The sequence below is a fragment of the Urocitellus parryii genome, unplaced genomic scaffold (genome assembly GCF_045843805.1).
Source record: "Urocitellus parryii isolate mUroPar1 unplaced genomic scaffold, mUroPar1.hap1 Scaffold_674, whole genome shotgun sequence".
Lineage (NCBI taxonomy): Eukaryota > Metazoa > Chordata > Mammalia > Rodentia > Sciuridae > Urocitellus > Urocitellus parryii.
The window spans coordinates 19,853-35,871 of record NW_027554123.1 but is presented as its reverse complement, the minus strand read 5'-3'; the positions used below and the strand labels follow the sequence as shown (position 1 = coordinate 35,871).

Genomic DNA, 16,019 nt, shown 5'->3' with positions numbered 1-16,019 from the left:
AAACCTGAAAATTTTCTTGACCAAAGAAGAAATACATTAAAAGTAGAGACGTCTGATTAAGGTTCATGACTGCATTCGTTTAGAAAGTATGTGGAAGACAGGGAAAATGTTGGTATTCAATAATTAAAACACTGAATATGGCTTTTCTTTTCCGGAGAGGGGCACAGTCTTGTGCCACGCTCTTCTCACTGCTAATTCTTGGCTGGGTTTGGGAAGGGCCTGTGCATCTTTCCAGCCGGCAGGAGTCTGCGAAGAGACTTTGGATCGCAGGACTCAGGTCCTCCAGTGCCCCTGAGCCAGGTGAGTCTCCCAGGACCCTGCCCACTGCTGGTTTCCAGGTGGAAAAGGAACGGGGCCAGGGGCGGCCACTCTCCAAATCCTCTACCCTCCCCGTGCGCTGCCACCCCTGGTGCAGCCTGCCGGTCTGGAGCTGGAAGGCAGGGCCAAGTGAGGGCAGGGGCGGAAGGGGCGGAAGGGGCGAGGTGAGCAGGAGCTCAAGGGCGGGGCCTGGGGGGCGGTGTCTCTGGGCGGGCAGAAGCCTGGCTGCAGGAAGCAGTGCTGCCGCTGAGGCCTGCGCTGTTGGATCCACCCACCAGCAGACACGTGGAGAGAGACCTTAGGACCTGGTCAGGCTCTGGCCGGTGGCAGGGCGCCCTGTGGAAGGGGCAGCAAGGAAGCTTCTGGAGCCAGAGCCAGGGAGGTGGGGAGGCTAGCGGCAGCTCGAGGTGGACCCAGGCTGGATAGCCGCACTTTCCATGGAGTGCCTGGTAGAAGGTAAACACTGTGTGACTGTGGGTTTGGCTGCAGCTGAGGCTTGATGAAGTCAGTTGCATCTTTTCATGGAGGCTGGTCTTCTGCATACCCATGGACATTTAAATTTCTTTTTGTTTTAATTAGCCATACATGACAATAGAATGCATTTATGCACTTTGATATATCTCGTGGGCATTTTGTCAACTCCCAAGACTGGCATTTAATTGGGGGTAGATCACATTCAGCCAAAAAAGGTCCTGGATTGCTGTTTATAATTCCCTGTGGAAATCGTCTAGGAGGTTTAGTGGTTTTTAGTGTGGCTCCATGTCTTCCGCGGACACATTATTCTTCTCTGGCTCTTGTACACCCATGGTATTGTGAAATTAACCTCCATTTGCAATTTATTTATTATTTAGATGACTGAAAGCCTTGCTAAGAGAATTATATTGTAATTAACAGAGAGACCCGACCAATCACAGCAGGGAGGTTTGTCCTGGCCAAATGAGACAAACACCATTTGCAACCTGCAAACTTGTAACAAGTTGAGCTCTTCCAGCACTTTGCATCTCTTTTGTGTCTGGAAGTGCTGACTAGTTCTATGCCCCTTCTACTCTTCTGTTCTTTTTTAAAAAAGACTTGTTGAATACACTTTTTTTTTAACTTGTGCAAGATGTATCATTTACCAGTGAAATTAGTATCTAATCTAAAAATTTATTAATTTAGATATAAGTGTATCTTTGATGTTTGAAATGAATTTGCTTGCTTAAGAAATCTATTAATATTAGAAATAAAGCAAGAAGGGAAAAGTGGATCTGAAATAGTTAAGCTACAGAAATTTATGTTGAAACCAGTCTTTAGTTTTAAAGACCCTATTACTGACTTTGCTAAGTTTTATAACAAATGTCATGCTGGTCGCATTCACATTGCATGATTTATCATTTTACATATTTTTGTGCTTGGGATTGGACCCATGGCTGTATGCATGCTAGGTAAAGTATCAATGAGCTATACTTCAGCTCCTAATATTAATTTTTTAAAGATTCTGTTCATTTCAGCTAACATTGTTTTATACATCAGTGGTAGTTTCCAGTATCTTATGTTATCCTTAGCCAGATGATAATATCACTGGGATCTGAGCCATTGTTGCTGTTGTAAACAAATTGAAAAACAAAAATGAGAATTCATTCTAATTCAAAGCCTACAGGGCTGTGGGGTGGAGCCAAAATCTTAATTAACAACCTTATGACTCCCTGTAGAGAGGGAGTCAATTCCTGGGACAGGAAAACCCTGGAGGCAGGGCAGGTTCTTGGTAAGGATGGAGGGCTCTCTGGTGGGCTGCAGAGCACCTCGAACATGCCTTGGTCTGCTGCCTGGGTTCAGTAGGGCCGCGGTACCTCATCTGCCCCCATTCCCAGCTGCCTCCACCACTGCCCGTGGCCCTTGTCTATGCCCACGTGCCTTTGTTCTGCATGGACGCCAGACACTCCAGAGGCAGGTGCTCTCACTTCTTGGGGCTCACCAGGGCAGAAGGGGAATTGCCTCCCTGGGGCGAGAGAGCAGACAACATGTGGCATCTCTTCCAAGGGTTTTGTTTCCACCTGGTTCCCTGCCTTCTACCAGAGCCCAGTACCACATGGGCTCAGCCTCTTCCCCACAGACCAGTGGGCACCATTCATGCCTCTGGATGAGTGAGTATCTGGGCTCCACTTTGTGCTTTGAGAATTGACTCTTTAGTCCTTCGAAGTCCTTCTAAAAGATCAGGGGTGGAAAAAATGCCTTGTGAGCTCTAAGATTGGCTAGTGCCAGGGAGGCTGGATAAATGCTAGCTGGGAATATTTTAGCTCCAGCCTCACAAAGATGCCTCTAACTGACACATTGTGTTAAAAGGGTTTGCCAGTAGAATTGCTTGCACTTCCCATCTCTAGAAGATTGGCAAGACCAAGCAGACATTTGTACTAGAGCAAAGGAGTCTTCTCTGAACCACCTATCTATGCCAGCTCTAAGGCCAAGGAGAGGATAGTTTGCCCCAAGAAGAGTCCTTACAGTGTCAGGTGACAATTGTGGTTCTTTGTGTTTCTTCTTTGCAGAAACAAATCCTTCCTCAGCCTTTCACGGTTTAGGACATCTATGAGCACTGGGAACAGTAAGTCTGGTTAGGCTGAAGGGTTTTAATAGGGATACCTCAGAGCAATCTTCATGGAATAAACTAGATCACTAGTCTGGTGTGAAACAGCTCACTGGAGACTTGTTTCCTCCAGGAAGCCATGTCACATCACATGTGTGGGTGTCTGGCAGTGGGGGGGGGGGGCATTAAGGGGTTCAATCATTGAAGAATAAAAATGTCTCACAAGCTTGTTAAAGACCAACCGAGAACTGTAAAAGCACTTTACAAAAGCAGTGAGAATGCTGAATACAAAATTTCATCTACACAGTGTTCTCATCACTGATTTAACTCTCATCTTCCAGAAATGTCATGCCATCCAGTTGGTATAGGCATTTCTTCTTGTCCTACAGAACCACAGAGCTCAGCCAGAAGCTGAAGTCAGAGAAGGCTCCAGCCCTGAAAGCCAAGAAAAGCTAAGGGTTTTACATCACCATTGGTTCAGAGAGCATGGAGGAAGAGGAGGAGGAGGAGGAGGAGGAGGAGGAGGAGGAGGAGGAGACTGTCAAAGCCAGTAAGAGCCCTGCATGTGGGTTGTTGCTAGGGGACTTAGGCCACCCAGTTTGGCCCCCATCCTTGGTGCTAGTGGGGATCCAGCTGGTTCTAAGTAGTGCCTGCATGAACCAGCACCTGTCAGAGACAGTTCACTGCTACTGTTCCTTAATGTTAATGATCACTCATGGTTATGTTCAAGACCAAATGAGAACTATAAAAGCACTTTAATAAGGGATTGAAAATGCAGAATACAAAATTATATTCTGCACCATTGGGAAGGCCAGTGGGATAGTGGATTTTGGGGGTGGGAAACCCTCCTAGGTTCTCCCCTAGTGGGAGTCCTGGGAAGACCAAACCTTTTAATGGGAGAGATTTAAAAGCCATAACAGATCTGATGAGCCTTTTAGCTATGGCAAATAACTAGGGATGCAGGGGTAAACCCCCCAAACCAGGTGGGTCCATGTAGCATATCAGCTGCCCTTCAGAAGTACCCAGAAACTGCATTTTTTTTACAAATCTTGATGGGGTGGAAAGAAGACTGCATTGTCAGAAGTGCTGTGGAAACACTATAGAATACTTCTCTCAGACCTGTCTTCTGTGTGGACCTGGGGGGTTTCTCAGGAGTACTGATCTCCACCCTCATTATGGAATTTGCACACTGGTTTGAAGGGCTGTGCAAGGCACTGATTTCTGAGCATTAGCACAGTGATTCTATACATGCCACTGTTTTCCCTTCTCCTGACTTCAAGTCTCCCTGAGCTTTCACAGCAGCAGCCATGACTCTCCAGAGCAATGGCCATGTCTCCTGGGCATGGTGTTACCATTTTTTTTGCTTACATAAAAGACAGTTTCCTAATTTTTTCACCTTCTTGAATTCTTTAATACAATTTTTTTTATTTCAAAAGAAAGGCAGGATTCATTATAAAGTCTACATTATACGATTCAGAAGTATATGAAGCAGCAGGATCAGAAGTTCGAGGCTGGCTTGCTAACATAGGGGGACCATGTTTCAAAATTTTAAAAAAGGCTGTTGCTCAGTTGTAGAGCACTTCTGTGGCAACCCTCACAACAAAGGAGGAGGAGTTTAATTGAATTTAGAATGTTGGAAAATTGCTTTGAAAAAGAAAAAAATCACCCATACTCTCTCCATCTATAATTAAGTAAATTATTATTTTACTTATTTATTCTCAGACTGCTTTGAAATGATCACACTGAATATATATACCACTTTAACTTCTTAATTTATAAATGCAAAACAAGTACACTTTGAACTAGAAAAAGCATATACAAGGAACCTGGAAGATTTATTTTTCTCCTCTTCTGCTTCCTTTTGTTCATTGCATGTGTCTATTGGTGGGTGCCCTGTAAACTTCCTCTCTTCTGTATAGGCTCAAATGAGTGTTCACTATTGAAAGCATGAGTACAAACTTATGCATTAAACAGAAATGGTCAAATTTCTTAATGACTGCCTAAGCAAATTTTTACTTTACTTTTTCTTGCTGGGGATTGAACCCAGAGGTGGTGAGCCACTGAGTCACATCCCCAGCCAATTTTTATATTTTCTTTTGAGAAAGGGTCTCACTCAATCTGCATAAACAGGGAAGGCCTGAGTCTGAGTGCTCTGGGCTGGTTTCCTCAGCAGGCCATACCTCTGAGCTCGGTGGGTGGTCTTGCAGCCTCTTTCACACTTGGCATTTTCAGTTTCTCCTCCCAGGTTATGTGAACCAGGAGCTTCTCTGAGCCAATTCCCAGGCCTCAAAGTTCACTATAAAGGCACACAGACTCTTTGCTTCCCATATTCTGGAGAACAAAGATGACCCAGATGGCAGACTGGGATCTCAGCACGAAGGAGCCATCGTTCCCCTTAAAACAGGTAAGTCAGGGACGGTAAGCCATGGAAGGAAAAGGCAGTGAGCCTCTTTTGTCCTCCTGTAGCAATAATGCCACCAATATGGTCCAGTCTACTACCATGGTCTCTCCAAATGAGGGGTTTTGGTCTCCAGTGAGACAGAGTAACACTCCTCAAAGTGCAGGTAGGGCCTATCCTGACGTGTCAGCTCCCACGCTCTGGCAGCCCATGAGCCATGTGTATCCAGGAGGGGAAGCTGGTTGCAGCTAGAGGAGAACATCTTCCTAAAGGAAGCAGCACCCTGACTCGTGAAATACACATTCTCTTTACAGCCAGCCCTTCTGACTTTTCTGCCCAACACACACAATCCTGCTGTGGATTATAGGCACTAAAGGTGACTCAAACAAAGGCTGAGCTGGCAATGGACCAGCCCAAAGCAACTCTGACACACTGTAAAGCACTGACCATCCCCTGGCCACCCTGGGCTTCTAGGTGTGTCTCAAGCAAGCTCTGCAGAGGGTGACGACTCCAGGACCTGGCAAGGTATGGCACACAGAAGATGATCACATGGCCTTTGGAGAGAAGATTCAGGGGTCTGTGGGCACAGTCAGGCTCCCTGCCCTCAGCCAGGTGTGACGTGGGTGCTTACCTGTACCACTCCTCATGTGAGTACCTCCAGAGCCAGTTCACTGAGCTTTTTTGAAGAGCCCAGCAGATAAGACTTGATGCATGTTCAGCCCAGAATGGCGTCGATCTCTGATGAGGTCAGAGGCTGCAGTCTGAGGCAGTGTGGAGACCCAGGCTTTGATCTTCAGATACGGCTTCACCGGCTCTCCCAGCCGCAGATTGTTTGCTGACTTTGCTCCCCAGTGTTCTTTGTGTTATATGTGGGTGTGACAAAGAGACAGTTGAGAAGAGGGTGTAGAAGGATTTCTTTGCCTGTGCAGTCACCACACAATTATAAAATGCTAAGCAGAGGTGTGGAAAGTTGTAAATAAAGGCGGCACCAGAAGTCACTCTGCCAGGCAGTGAATCTGCTTATCAGTCACCACTTGTGTATTCAGTGCCCCCCACCCCAAGGAGCCTAGAGCCCAGGACTGGAAAGGCCAAGGGGCTTCTGTGTCGATGGATTGGGAGTCGAGTGTCTACAAGCCCTTCACTTTTATTTTAAATCTGCAATTTGTTACGGAGGGACCTTGTTATTCATCCATTTACTCATTTTACAAGCAGGGAAACTGAGTTTTTGAGAGGAGCTAGGTCCTGGGTGGAATTACGTACGTTGGTGGTAAAGTCAGACTCACAGACCAGACCTTCTGACCCTGCTCTGGTCAGCCTGCTAAAAGACTCCTTCTCCCTCCCAGTTTCCCTTTCATCTCATAGGTAGAGAGGGCCTCACTTAAACATTCTGGCTTCGTAGCCTTTTCCCCACCCTTATTTGAGTGGAGGATTTGAGTAAGAAGGCAAAAGAGCTCTAAGTTGAATGTAAGGTCCATGTGTGAGGAAGGCATGAACTTTGGAGCATGTTTGGGGCAGAGTGACCCCTGGACCTTGCCCTCCTGTCTATAGCATGGTAAAAGGATGAGCATTTTCCCTTGCGTCCTCTCAGCTCTCACCATATGATATTTGTCCCAGCTCCCAATGGTCTGCAACCCCAAGTCCTCTCTCAGTAGATGCCACCAAGGAAAGCAGCAAGAAAGGCTTGAAATGGAAGTTGTCAGAAGACCAGTCAACCCCCAAGATCAAGAAGAAGCAGCCAGAGATCAGGGAAGGCTTAGAGGGAGCTATTTTATCAGAAAAGCCCTCCATGCCTTCCAAAGGGACATCAAAGGGAGACGAAGCAAGTGGCATCCGAAAGGAAAAGAAGGGGAAGGAAGGAATCTTGTGACCCCCAAGGGGCCCAAAACAAGCCAGAGGGGAGCTGGGGGTGGTGAAGGTCAAGGTTGGAGATCCAAATGTCCCAAGAAGCAAAAGCAAGAAGAAGAAATCTGATAAAGGTAAGTAAGCCCATGTCCTTAGGCCCATGCTGAGTGTGTCCGGGCCCCTCAGTCAACTGTTGGTTTTCCACCCACGCAGAGGAAGATCCCTGGGAAGTGCTTTGTTCATGGTCTTGGGCGCAGCTAGTGGCAAAGCCAGGAAAGAATCCGAAGCACCTGGTTCAATGGGGAATGCGGCTCCCCAAAGCCCAGCAATCTCTCTTTGCACCTGGTTGTCACATTTCCAGCTTCAGGCTTCCAGTAGGCCCAGGCTCAGGATGCATCCTGACCATTGCAGAGAATGGTATCCTCTACCCCTGTGCCCCATGTCAAATTCTGGAAGAGCCTATTTCTACATCCAGCTGTGGGATGCTTATTGGACCAGCACGCCTGAGTCCTTTTTGTCTCTCTGTACTTCATTTTCTCATGTATTGATACCTCTGCTGGAGTCTGCACTCAGTGGGTCCTTGTAGGTCTTCATGCCAGCACAAGTACCTAGAGAACTGAGGCCCAGAGTAGCAGTCTTCTCCTGGTCACGGGTTTTCACTGGCTCCAAATTGGCCACCCTTAGCACACTGTGGGCCTTGGAGTTTAACCAGTTTGACACAGATTCATTGTGAATCTCTTCTTCTTTCCTCTGGATTATCTGTGGGTGTCTTCCATCGAATGGCATCTGTTAGCCTGGGAGGGTTCATCTTTCTGGGTGCCGACGACCAGACCCGCTGCCGGCTGTCAGGCATGGGGAAAGAGGGTTCCTGAGCAGATGCCACTCGTGCACTTCCATGAAGAAGGGGCCCCCGCGAGAGCCCTGCCTTCCGGGCAGCAGCAGAACTGTGCTGAGGCCCAGAGCTGCTGTGACTGTGGCCCTGGTACCCAGGGTCAGACTGGCCGGAGTTGTCATCAGGGTGCCACAAAGAAGAAAGTGTGTCATGGTGGGACTCTGAACAGCCCCCCAGAACCCCTTGATGAGTGTGCCTGGCAGTGCCACAGCCAGCCTGGCAAAGCTCGCGTTTGGTCTGTGTGTGACCTGTCATTTCCTACCTCCCCGTGGTGGATGCTGTAGAGAGACTGTCACAATTTGAAAAGAATGACAAGGGGGAGGGGGGAGTGGGGCGGGGGCACAGAAGCTGTGCATGTGGGCATTTCTCCCTGGGGTCAGTTCCTGTGGGGTAAGGTTAGAGCTCTGTTTAAGAAGCACCTGCGGCAGGTGCAGACAGGCATTCTTCCTGTTAACCAGGTGCTATGTTCAATGGCCCTCAGGTGGCACCTAACAACACATGGTCCAGTGACCCATGTGGTGTGAGAGAGGAAGTGGGCATCTGCAGCTCCAGTGGCTAAATAGGGGCGTGCAGTCCCTCGGGAGGCTGATCCCTACTCCACTGCTCTGCCTTGGGCTCAGACGTGGCCTGGACCAGTGCTGGAAACAGCAATGCTTCCTCTTCCTTAGTGGAGTCATCGCTGGAATGAGAGAAGATGAGATGGAAAAGTCACTGCACTTTGGATTTTATGGCTTTACGAATGAAGTGCACGTGTAGAAAAATTCAGAGAGAAATCATAGGAATCTAACTGTCGTGTCTACCCTGGAGCCATAGTACAGGATCCTGCCTTGCCTAAATTTCCCCCTATTGGGGAAAATATCAAAAGCAGAATGACTGCATTGATAAGGTAATCTCTGGAAAAGAAGGAACGAGCCCAGCCATATGCTCAACAGTTATAAATCAGCCTTTCTTAAAGACATTTCAATGCCATTTGTTAGACACTCCAATATTTTACATGATTTTCAATATACATTGTACCAAAATTTCTATAGACAAATAACTCTGTACATAAAAGTAATACTTCCTGTTTCACATTGCCTCTCAGAAGCAGCAGATTCACATATTTTGTGAAAGTGACATTAATAAGTTAACTGTTGAGGACAAAACTCTAAATGTGCTTATCTTCTGGAAAAATGTTAACCTCTGATAGAACATCTTACACAGGTAGCCATTTGGCTAATATCTCCCCTTCAGCCTTTTGGCTAAAGAACTGTACTTTGAGATTTTTTAAGGACCTTATTTGTTTCAATGTAATTTTCAGTGAATTGGCACTCATAAGATGGTTAGCTACAGGGCTCAAAAGTGAAAACTCTCCCAGGTCTAGGGCTGAATCTTATGTAGTCTATGCCTAGTCCCGTCTGTGTGAGGGAAGGGTGTGGACAGGCCTGCTCTGGCTCCTCAGCAGAAATAGCCCTGAAGGGTGAGAACTTGATCTTTTTTATCCCCCAATGTAATATTATATTGGCAGAATTAAAACTTAAAACGTCACTATTGAAAAAATGCACAGCTACCAACACCAGCAGCCTTTGCCTTAATAAAAAGCCTCAGCTAACAATCCAGCAACATGGATAAGACCACATTTGCTTTTAACAAAAAATGAAGAAAGAAAAGGAAGAAAGCCTAAATGTTCTGACCCATGGTGTGTGGTGGATTAGCAACATTCACTCCACCTGTCCCCAGGGCCCACTGCCAGGGTGATGAGGAGAGTCTCCTCGGTCACCCTGTCTGGGCTCCTGGCCATGCAGTGCACTTGGCTGCGTGCTGACTCTGGATGTGGGCTGAGAGTGGAGGCCTGCTCCTTGGAGAAACTCTCCACGTCAGCATTGCAGTCACTGCACCCAAGAGAGCTGCTGGGCTCTGAAGGAGAGAGCGAGCCAGATCAGAACCACTGCCAGCTCATCTCCATCCCGCACACAGAACAGGCCACTCACTCACATCCAAGTGAGGTCCTGCTCCCCCACCAAAACCTTCACGGAAAAGTCTGGGGACATGCCACACTGTTAGTGGAGACGGGTCTTCCATGCTCACATGAGTAAGATCAAGCTAATCTCGGACTTAGAGAATGTAGTCATAGTACTTTGATCACAGCCAAAAAATGAAGAAGAAAGCAAAAGCAAACCCCAACAGTTGAATTAGGTACCATGCAGGGTTAAGAGTTTTCTGAACAACTAGAAGTTTAACCTCAAAACAGCCCTGGTGAACAGATACTAAATCTCCCTATGTTGCTTATTATTCTGGAAAATTTTTGCTCAGATTTACTGTATCATAAATAGTATCTAAGAGACACTTCTAGAATTAAAAGGGCACCAGGCCAGACCTTCCTGTTTATATAGTAAATTCAGAGAGAATACTAGATGGAAATGTAGGCATCTCCCCTCTTCATTTAGTGAGTAGGTCAACCCAGGTTTTGATTTCAAAAGGGCACTCTGATAAAAGCATCACCAGCCATCTCAGGTGGACCAGGTGCCCGGTAGCTTTCTGTGTCCATGTTCCAGGGCTCTTTACTGTACCTGACACAGAGCTTGGGCTTCCTGCGCATGATGCTGTGAACACCAACCTCTGGGAAGAGGCCTCCATCTCTGAGACACACACCTGCAACAGACTCCCTGGTTTAGAAACTGCTTAGGATGTCTCAATGAGCCTTAGGAACAGAATGGGCAGAGCTGCTGCTGCAGTCTTTCTATCAATGGTGGGTGGAGCTGGCAATGGGCCTGTTTCCTAGTAACATCTTCCCAGCAAGCAGTCCTTCAGCATCCACAACCATGTTAGAGGAGCAGCTCTCATGGGCTCGGGCTTCAGCCCAGCAAGTGCTCATGATCTTCCACCCACTAAAACCGCGCCCCTGTAGAGTGCTCTCCCTCTGACACAGAATACAGAGCATATCTGGGTACAGCCCTTGGACTCTCATCCCTTGGTATCCATGAGGGGCCAGGGCCAGAGCCCCACGAAGATACCCAAATCCAGGGATGCTCAAGTCCCTTGTATACAATGACACACCATTTGCACATGACCTACCTATGTCATCCCACGTGAGTCACCTCTAGATTAATCATCATGTATACAATGACACACCATTTGCACATGACCTACCTATGTCATCCCACGTGAGTCACCTCTAGATTAATCATCATGACTAGTAAAATGTAACTATATACATGGCTGTTGGACTCTATTTTAGGGAATAATGATGAGGAAAAGAAGGCTGCATGTTCGTGCAGCTTCTCTGCCCTGAATATTTCTAGTGTGTAGGTACTTGAACCCACAGACACCAACAGCCAACTGTGCAAGCAGGGCTGGGATTCGGGGCCTGGCTTGTCCCTTGCAGCTGTTCTTACAGCAGTCCTACCTGATCCCGACTGGGACACTCACTACTGATCCCAGGGGGTGACTTTCCTGGGACACAGGGTGTTAAAACCTCTGCAGGATTTGACAGACCAGGGCTGAGCCAAAGAGCAGAGGCCTTGGCAGGGCAGCCACCTTTGTCACTTGATGCTGCCCATCTAATGCCAGACGCCCGTCTTGGGAGGAGCTAGAGGCCATCTCTACCCATGGGGGACAGTCACCCAGAGCCCCACCTCACTGTAACAGAGGCCTTACCGTCACTCTCGATGTCCTCATTGGCCTGATGGCCACCATCAGTCCCGACCACAGCTTCTTGCTGGTCAGAAAGGATCCCCTGAGAAGAGAGGTAGCTTGGAACACTGGTGGCACAAAGGTTTCATCTGAAAGGAGATAAGACAATGAGATATCAGGGTGGCAGTGACAACAGATGCATTTGCATATTCAATGTGAGGCCTCAAACAGGATCCCCTGGAAACAGCCATCGAAGCTGCTCAGAGACCAGGTGGAGCTGGTGCAAGAGAAAGGCCCTCCCAGACCTGAGACTTACCTGAGCCCAGGTCGAAAGCAGGGAAACCAATGTGAGGACCACAAATATGGAGAAGAGAGACAGGAAGGGGACCGAACTAACAAACCAGAGCACTGTGAGTTTCAGGGACAGTCCACCATGTGGCAAGCCGCAGGACTTATGAGGAGGATATCAGCAGGCAGTTTGTTAATATTTTTTTAAAGAGAGAGAGAGAGAATTTTTTTAATATTTATTTTTTAGTTCTCTGCAGACACAATATCTTTGTTTGTATGTGGTGCTGAGGATCAAACCCGGGCTGCATGCATGCCAGGCGAGCGCGCTACGGCTTGGGCCACATCCCCAGCCCTGTTGATATTTTTTAGTGTCAACTGTCATGGCTTCTCCTGACCTGAAAATAAATGCCACCATGCTCACCTGTGTTGGTGACGCTGTGCTGCTCGCTCTTCTTCCTGATTTGGTAGATGATGCACACCCACACCACAGACGTCAGAAAGATGCTGCACACCAGGGCGATGGTGAAGACGCTCATGGTGGTCTCGTCCTTCCTGGTAGATGATGCACACCCACACCAGAGACGTCAGAAGGATGCTGCACACCAGGGCGATGGTGCACACGCTCATGGTGGTCTCCTCCTTCCTGCAGCCAGGTGTGGGCAAGATGCTCAGCTGGCTGTGAGTGTGCTCTGTGCCCAGGATGTTAGATATCTCTCAGGTGTACGGGCCTGCATCCTCCACCACCATGTTCTAGACCACCAGCAGCTGGTTGCCGGGTGAAGTGGCGCCTGTGGGTGAGGCTCAGTGAGCGGTTACCCTTGAGCCAGGTGATTGGGGTGAGGGGCTGCTGGCCACTTTTCACTGGAGGGCTACCATCTCCTCAACAGACACCATGCAGTCTTCCAAGGGTACCACCAAGGGCAGGGTATCTGCCAGAGGTCAAGTGAGCTCACACTCACTCTGGGGCCTCAGTGCTGTGGGTCTGCTTCGTTCTCTAGACATGGCACAATCCCACCAGAGAGCTTCTGTCAGAGCAGCAAATTTTCAGATGGCTGATCTCAGGTCACAAAGATGCTCCTGTTCCCAAACTGGCCTGTGTCCCTGTTCTTGACCAAGACCACACCCCTCCTGCATGCTGTCTGGTCTCTAGTTGCTCAAGGCTCTAGCATTGCACTGGCCTTTAGTATTTTTAAAGAGATAGGGCCAGATGTGGTGGCACATGCCAGTAATCCCTACAGGTTGGTAGGCCGAGGCCAGGAGGGTCATGTGTTCAAAGCCAGCCTCAGCGAAACCGAGGCACTAAGCAATTCAGTGAGACCAGGTCTCTAAATAAAATACAAAATATGGCTGGGGGTGTGGTTCAGTGGCTGAGTGCCTCTTGGTTCTATCCCCAGTACCAAAAATATTTTTCTTTAAAAAGAGGAAAAATCCTAAAATCAGCCCCAAATTTCAAACAGTAGAAACACCTTCCAATAACTCCTAGGCTCCAAAGAGCAACTCCACAGTGCTTGCCCTAGGTTTTGTTTAAGACCCCTACACACACACACACACACACACACACTCGGAATACATCAGGGGTGGAACCTAAGACAGTCAGGGTGACATTCGCAGACACAGAGCCTGCTGAGTTCTGGGCAGTGCAGCTGTAAATGCCCATTTCCACATCAGTGTGTTTTCATCGCAGGGAAGTCTCAGCCTCTGTCCTTCTGCCAGGCAATCTGGGGTTTGGGATGGCCCGTGGCAGCACACTCAAGGGGAGCCCAGGTGCCTCTCCGGATGGTGATGTCGTGGGGCCTTTTGGTAAATGATGGCAGCACTGGAAAACAGACACAAAGGGGATTAGGGGATAGCTAGCTGCAAATGCAGGGAATGCCTCTGGGGAAGAGACCCCCGGTGTGCGAGGGCCACAGCTCGCTCCCTCCCCGCCCTGTGCCTTCACCAGCCCAGGTCTCTGCTACAGCCAACAAAGAGCAATGAGCATCCCAGGGAAAGAGCCAGCCTCTCCCCACAGTGGCACGGCACTTCCTCAACCTCTCCGTTCCAGCTAGCGATAGAGTCTCAGGCTGTGGCTGACATTCTGCCTCCTGCACCTCATAGGGTGAGGGGTCATGCAGGTGGAGTTGTGGCCTAAGGCTTTCCTGCATTCACAAGCCACCAGGAGAGAGGCCAGCAACAGGAATACCTGCTCACGAAGCTGGAGTCACAGAGAGAAGGTCCATGCCTCCCTGGGGCAGCTTGAGGGCCACACAGTCTGAGGGCTCACTGGCTCAGCCTGTGGGATGCCAGAGTCAGGGTCCAGCTGCACAGCAGGCGTCACCACCATTCCTGACCAAGCTGCTCTGGTCAGCCAGGCACGTGGCACATGCCTCTCATCCCAGTGGCTCAGGAGGCTGAAGCAGGAGGATCATGTTCAAAGCCAGCCCCAACAATGCAGCAAGGCCCTAAGCAACTCAGAGATACCCTGTCTCTAAAGTATAGAAAAGGGTTGGGGATGGGGCTCTGTGGGTAAGCACCTTGGGACCTCTTTTACCTGGTATAAATAACAACTTCCCTGGCAGGGAGTCACTTAGCGGTCTGAGTCTTGAGGTGGCAGTGGGGCCTCTCTTGGAATATACCAAGGCCACCCTGCCAGAGTGAGGTCAAGTTTGCTCTGTGTCTGTGGGGCTGACTGAGCACCACCACTTCTGATGACCTGCGAGTCAACTCTGTCACTGGCACTTTAATGATCGGAAAATCTCCCCAGGTTCCATGGTGAGGCCAAGTGCCCACTCATGCTCCTCCCGTCCCCCTCCACAAACAGCAGCCCTGAAGAGATCCACTCCGACATGCTGGTTCCTGAGTACAGGACCTTGTGCCACCCTCCAAGACACCGGTCCTGTCTCTGCTGTCTTGAGAGGTGGGGACCTGCCCCTGCCCAGGATGGCCTGTGCCTCCACAGTTCTGCCACCCATTCAAGGGCACAGCTTCCCCAGGATCCGGGTATGTGTAGAACCTGGAAACTGGACCACATGGTTCCCGGAGCACAACAGACAGAAGTGCAAGGCTCAGCTCTGCTGCTCACCTCACATCCCAAAAGTCACCCAAAGCCAAGGAAGAAGGGTGCTTTAATCTGCAGAGCTTTCTCCCGGCCAAACCCAGGGAACAGTGTGATCTAATTCCACTCTTGCCTCCGTCCTCTCTGAGGTGGACAGCAGTCGGAATGAGGTGCCTGGGAGAGACCAACAGGGGCACTTCCATACCGTCCACCGTGAGCCGGGCCTTGTGAGAGTAGGCGGAGCCAAGGTGGTAGGTGATAAGACACTGGTAGTGGCCCTGATGCCCCAACGTGGCAGGCGGGAGGTGCAGGATGGTGGTGTACTCCATCACTCCCCATCCTGCATGCATACGCATTCGTGGGAGAAGTTCTCCGTGTCTGCGTCGACCAGAAGCTCATTGTCTTTCTTCCAGGCAGACGTCTGGGGGGTTGCTGCTGCTGACGGCTGAGCACGTGAACTGGAGGTCCTTGCCCACTGTGGGTGATGATCTGTGGCTTTGGGAAGTCATTTTGGGAGAAAAGGGCCACCGTGAGGAGACAGGAGCCAGCTGCTCTCATGCTGGCACAAAACTGGGCCAGACGCTGTGAGAGCCTCACCAGGGACACCAGACCCCACTCGGGTGAGGCCATGAGCACACCCTGGACTAGAAATGGGCCCACCGTGCTCAGTCATCTAGCCTCCAGAAGTCTACGGGAGGCCCATCCCACGGCACTGCTGGCACTCACACTCAGCACACAGAGGTGACACTTGTTGTGGCTGCACAAAGGACTCTGGCAGGATGCCTTCCAGAATGTCAGGACTTCCAGAAATCTGAACTCCCTTAAAATGATGAAAGTTCTGACAAAATGGAAAGGATCAACTGTGCTGATTTCTGAGAAACCAAACACAACGATCCACTGGGTGTGGACTCAAGAAAATGGAGTCCTCTTAGAAAGAGATAGGAGCTCTCTGGTGTTGTGAGTTACCCCAAGTCCCACCTGCCCCCACCCCTTTCTGTGACAGCCTTGAAACTCAGCAGTTAGCAACCATTGAGGCGTCAGGTGGAGCTCCTCCCAAAGCCCCATCAGAGCAGTG

The 16,019-nt window shown here is 49.3% G+C and overlaps 1 pseudogene; it reads right to left on the bottom strand.

The window, feature by feature from the left end:
• Positions 1–8,565: 8,565 nt before the first annotated feature.
• LOC144252932 (leucine-rich repeats and immunoglobulin-like domains protein 1) lies at positions 8,566–15,502 on the bottom strand (annotated as a pseudogene).
• Positions 15,503–16,019: the final 517 nt, after the last annotated feature.